Source organism: Schistocerca nitens, chromosome 1, assembly GCF_023898315.1.
Source record: "Schistocerca nitens isolate TAMUIC-IGC-003100 chromosome 1, iqSchNite1.1, whole genome shotgun sequence".
In the NCBI taxonomy this organism is placed as follows: Eukaryota; Metazoa; Arthropoda; class Insecta; order Orthoptera; family Acrididae; genus Schistocerca; species Schistocerca nitens.
The window spans coordinates 565,242,253-565,248,252 of NC_064614.1; positions in this window are offsets into that span (position 1 = coordinate 565,242,253).

The window sequence follows — 6,000 nt, forward strand, 5'->3', positions numbered from 1 at the left end:
AAATACACCTGTCAGTCCTCTTTTTTAACAGAATATCTCTGAGTGGTAGTGTCTGCCGCCGTTACCAAAAATGTTCCATTAAAATAATACGCTACAAAATCTACCCTTGCTGCAGATTTTGGAATGCAGTTTGCGTGTGAACAATATCTAGTAGTACACCATAGAATCAGATACGCAGCATAGATTTTCACATAGTTTACATACAAACAACTAAAAACTATAGATAGATAGAGCACTGTTCATAACCTTTCTTCGGTCATGATTGTCCGTACTTTCATGTGTTATTATTACTGCAGAACAACATTAGTGTCTACATCTACATCTACATCTACATCTACATGACTACTCTGCAATTCACATTTAAGTGCTTGGCAGAGGGTTCGTCTAACCACAATCATACTATCTCTCTACCATTCCACTCCCGAACAGCGCGCGGGAAATCGAACACCTAAACCTTTCTGTTCGAGCTCTGATTTCTCTTATTTTATTTTGATGATCATTCCTACCTATGTAGGTTGGGCTCAACAAAATATTTTCGCATTCGGAAGAGAAAGTTGGTGACTGAAATTTCGTAAATAGATCTCGCCGCGACGAAAAACGTCTTTGCTGTAATGACTTCCATCCCAATTCGCGTATCATATCTGCCACACTCTCTCCCCTACTACGTGATAATACAAAACGAGCTGCCCTTTTTTGCACCCTTTCGATGTCCTCCGTAAATCCCACCTGGTAAGGATCCCACACCGCGCAGCAATATTCTAACAGAGGACGAACGAGTGTAGTGTAAGCTGTCTCTTTAGTGGACTTGTTGCATCTTCTAAGTGTCCTGCCAATGAAACGCAACCTTTGGCTCGCCTTCCCCACAATATTATCTATGTGGTCTTTCCAACTGAAGTTGTTCGTAATTTTAACACCCAGGTATTTAGTTGAATTGACAGCCTTGAGAATTGTACTATTTATCGAGTAATCGAATTCCAACGAATTTCTTTTGGAACTCATGTGGATCACCTCACACTTTTCGTTATTTAGCGTCAACTGCCACCTGCCACACCATACAGCAATCTTTTCTAAATCGCTTTGAAACTGATACTGGTCTTCGGATGACCTTACTAGACGGTAAATTACAGCATCATCTGCGAACAACCTAAGAGAACTGCTCAGATTGTCACCCAGGTCATTTATATAGATCAGGAACAGGAGAGGTCCCAGGACGCTTCCCTGGGGAACACCTGATATCACTTCAGTTTTACTCGATGATTTGCCGTCTATGACTACGAACTGCGACCTTCCTGACAGGAAATCACGAATCCAGTGTACTAGAAAGGAGCTAATCGTTGGTCATTTTTACTTTATAGCTAATATGTATTTGTTGCACCATGCTTACTGTTAAACATTAAAACTGTGGGACATGGACAAGCTCTTACTGGCTGTTCGCCTACTCGCCAAAATCACTCATTTCAGAGCGACAATTTTCTCTGAGGTAGTTTGAACTACCACAGTGATATGATATGGTTGGTAATCACACGTACCGCATCTCTGGCAGGCTCCGATGAACTGTCAATGTGTATCTCTATGCAGAATATCCATCGTGTCCGAAGTCTCATGTAAATTAATGTGCCTATAATAATACCAAAACAATGGCTAAAATTATGATAAATGACTTAAAAATTAGGCAAACGACAAGCAGTAGTATTAATCGTTAATCTATGTCATGGCGATGAATGTAGAGAAAATATGTCCATTCATTACATTCCAGCTAGTTGGGAGGATGGTAATCTATTTTTTGTATGAATTAATTTGAATCTATTACCATCAGCGGTGGTACTGTAATGGAGGTAAAGTATTTTTTGCTTTACAACATAGCACTGTACCAGCTGAGCTATAACTTTCGCATATCTTATAACTCTTATGGATGAGTTTTATTTGTTCACAGCAGCTTAAGAGGAAAGAGACTACAATGCGGTTATCAGCATCAAGGTTCGTTTTTCCCTTGTCAACCATATTTTTTGGTATTTTTTCAATATTTGCCGTATTTTTACATATTTCTCTATATTCATTGTGTAAATGTTCCCAAATATTCGGGGGACTGATGACCTCAGATGTTAAGTCCCATAGTGCTTAGAGCCATTTTGAGCCGAATATTCGTGCTCTTATTGCTTACCGTACCAAGTTTCTTTGGCACCCAACCAGTCCAGAGATAATCTACAACAGGTCTGCATGATCATTTTTTCCGCTTCCTTTTCCAGATTTCGTCCCAGAAAAAAACTTATATCAACACAGAATGCTAACTGCCAGAACCAACCCTTATACAGGGTGGTCCTTTGATCGTGACCGGGCCAAATATCTCACGAAATAAGCATCAAGCGAAAAAACTGCAAAGAACGAAACTTGTCTAGCTTGAAGGGGGAAACCAGATGGCGCTATGGTTGGCCCGCTAGATGGAGCTGCCATAGGTCAGACGGATATCAGCTGCATTTTTTTAAATAGGAACCCCCATTTTTATTACATATTCGTGCAGTACGTAAAGAAATATGAATGTTTTAGTTGGACCACTTTTTTCGCTTTTTTGATAGATGGCGCTGTAGTAGCGACAAACGTATAAGTACGTGGTATCACGTAACATTCCGCCAGTGCGGACGGTATTTGCTTCGTGATACATTACCCGTGTTAAAATGGACCGTTTACCAATTGCGGAAAAGGTCGACATTATGTTGATGTATGGCTATTGTGATCAAAATGCCCAACGGGCGTGTGCTATGTATTCTGTTTGGTATCCTGGACGACATCATCCAACTGTCCGGACCGTTCGCCGGATAGTTACGTTATTTAAGGAAACAGGAAGTGTTCAGCCACATGTGAAGCGTCATCCACGACCCGCAACAAATGATGCTGCCCAAGTAGGTGTTTTCGCTGCTGTCGCGGCTAATCCGGATGGAGTATGATGGAGGTGGAGTAATAACTTTAATATCTTAAATACAGCTTTATGCCCACTAATTCTTAGAAAATATCACAACAAGACCACCTGCCAGCGATGACTAACATTTGTGCTTTCTCTTATGTACTAGTAACACAAAATATTATCCAACAACAGCTGGCAATGCATTTTTCACATTCTAAAGTTACAAGACGCATGTAACAGGTGGATATGATGTTAGGAATATTGATCAACTGCAGCTATCATTCTTATATGGATACATGTACGTAACAAATGGAAATAGTAATGTTGAAGACATCGACATTTTCCTATTGCAAGCATACACAGACCAATTTCACTGTTCTTGTGTACGCATATGTCAGTTTCTTGCAGGGGCTCCCACTGCTCAGGACAGGTCCGGAATAGGGTTCGGAAGGTAATCCACCCACCTTATGTCAGTTAGAGGGCACTGTTGTTTTAAAAGTATTTTCCATAAATGATGTGGCAAAATTCCTTCCAGTGTGCCCTATGTACACGCTGTCACGCGAACCATATTTAATTTTGTATACTCCACGTGCTTTCTATTTTATTTATCTGCCAGTGTCTTCAGCTCATACTTTAAAAAATGAAGGTCATCTTCTGTCTTAGATTAATGACAACACGCAAATATTGCGTTCTGACCCTAAAGACAGGATTTCGACATTCTTCAGAAGCTTTAAATTTATATTCTTCTTTCTAGTAGTCCTTCACAAGTGGCTAACGAACGAAGTGGATCAGGCCGCCAATGGTTTTTTATGTCTTTTATGGCCTGTTCCTCACATAGAAAATTTCTAGGTTGCACTTGTAACGGAACATATTAAAGGCTTTACTTTACCGAAGTATGCGATCCCTTCCAAATTCAACCAGTTTAACGAGTATTTATGATTATAGAAAAGTTATTGTGTATGTTAACAATGATTGCACAACATGTCTCCATAAACAGTCAACCCATTAAATTATACTGAATAACTGACCCACACAAAAGTTAATATCACTTGATCACTGATACAGCAAATGTCATCATGTAAAAACACTAAGTTTATCTTAAATAATTAATATGAAGTACGAAAAATAGTGGCCAACTTAGGTATTTTGGATCTCCTTAAATAAAAATCACCCAGTGAAACCTATTTGTTCACTAGGAGCGTTTCCACTCAGTATTCACGTAATCAATCCTATTTTAGACGAAAACCAATGTAATTCTTCATAATTCACGTTACTTACTTATTTATACAAATTAGAGAAGTCAATTGACAAACTTCTAAAAAACGACCTTTTTGTAACAAAGAATTATTCTGTCAAGTCAACAAATCTGTCTGTCATTTTAATAACATGTTAAATTATGTCACTCGATGCAAATTAACAACTTTTCTGCACAAATCATGATAACAGATGTACATGTGACTTATAAACTGTATCTCTTTTTAGTAGTTCTTTGACAATGTTATAAATACAAGCAGCTAGAAGGGTCGACAGAACAGTCGGAGGCAGTCAGGGTCAGTCGGAATGTCACTTTGGTGAAGTGTGTTTCTGTGTTATTGTTTGGGATGGAAAAACAATGCAAAGAACATGTAAAGGAAGTACTACTTTGTGTTGTGTTATGGTCTTTGGTGGACAGTGGAATTAATATGGCCACCAAAGTAATAAATGTTTGATGTTTACATATGTGTTGGTTTCGCTCGTTCTTTATCATCAAAAGCACATGAAAAACACGGGACCTCATGTGTTTACCCTAGACAACCAGATTTAGAGCCAGCATCAGCAACGAGACACAGCAGCGATCCAGCAAGCAGCAGCGATTACTACAATACAATACATTGTAATGGCACCAACCTAACATCAAGTGCTAACAAGCTCCGTAAATGGGAGTGAAATAGTGCGTTTACAGCAATTAGCAAGATATCTACGACGACTTGAGGCGGAACCATTACAAAAGTGGGGGCTCGTCCGGGATCTTTAAGTGCATCGATGATAATAGTGCAGCGATAAATTTCGTAAGTGCTTGGCACTCCAAAAAAAAAATTTTTTATTTGTGCATTGTGGCAACAGTGAAAATATGTCAAAAAATAAATAAATAAATAAAGTGTGTTTGTGCGACTACGAAAAACTATCATCACACCGCTCGGAAGATTAACGTCTGGATTATGTCAATGGATTTCATCAATCAAGACTTCAGCTTCAATAAAACCGAATATAAGTGAAGAAAGCCAACAAGAACACCGACCACGACATCATAGCATAGACATAAAGCAAGGTATTTTGTTGTTGTTGTCATTTAAAATAAGTAATTGTTAACATGTCTCTACCTGAGAGGGATGAGATCGTAGGAAATGTAAAAATTGAACCAGGGGGTGGTGAACAATTAAACTTAACAGAGTGGCTAGCAGCGTTTGCAACTCAAATAAGCTCGCAACTTAAACAATCAAGTGAGCAAGTAAGTTTGGATTTTAAACAATTAAGTGAACAAGTAAGTTTGAAACTTGAAGAAAACACAGATAGACTGAATAAGTTAAGTTTGGATTTTAAACAATCAAGTGAAGAAAACACAGATAGACTGGATAAGTTAAGTTTGGATTTTGATCTATTAAGTTCTCATCTCAATGAGAAGTGCGAGGAAATTAAAACTACCCTCAGTAAGAACACTAGCGAACAGTTGATACACTTCAGAAAAGAATTTCAAGTTAAAGTTGAAAGTTTAAATGAAAACATACAAGCGAACACAGACAGCATTGCTGTCATTTACAACAGAGTAGATACTGAAGCTAAAAGATTAGATCAGAGAATAGACAAAACATCAGAAAACCTTAAACAAGAATACAACCTGTATACCACTAATGTAGATACAAAAGTAGAAAATATACACACTAAATATACACAATTGGAAGATGCATTGATGTCAAAACAAATGTTTTACAATCAAAATACAATGTATGGACACATCCAAGTGAAATGCTTTCCTGGTGAAAATCTGCACCCTATTGACTTTATTCACCAATGTAAAGATATGTTTGTTGTAGGAATGTCAGATAACATAAAAATTAAGTTAG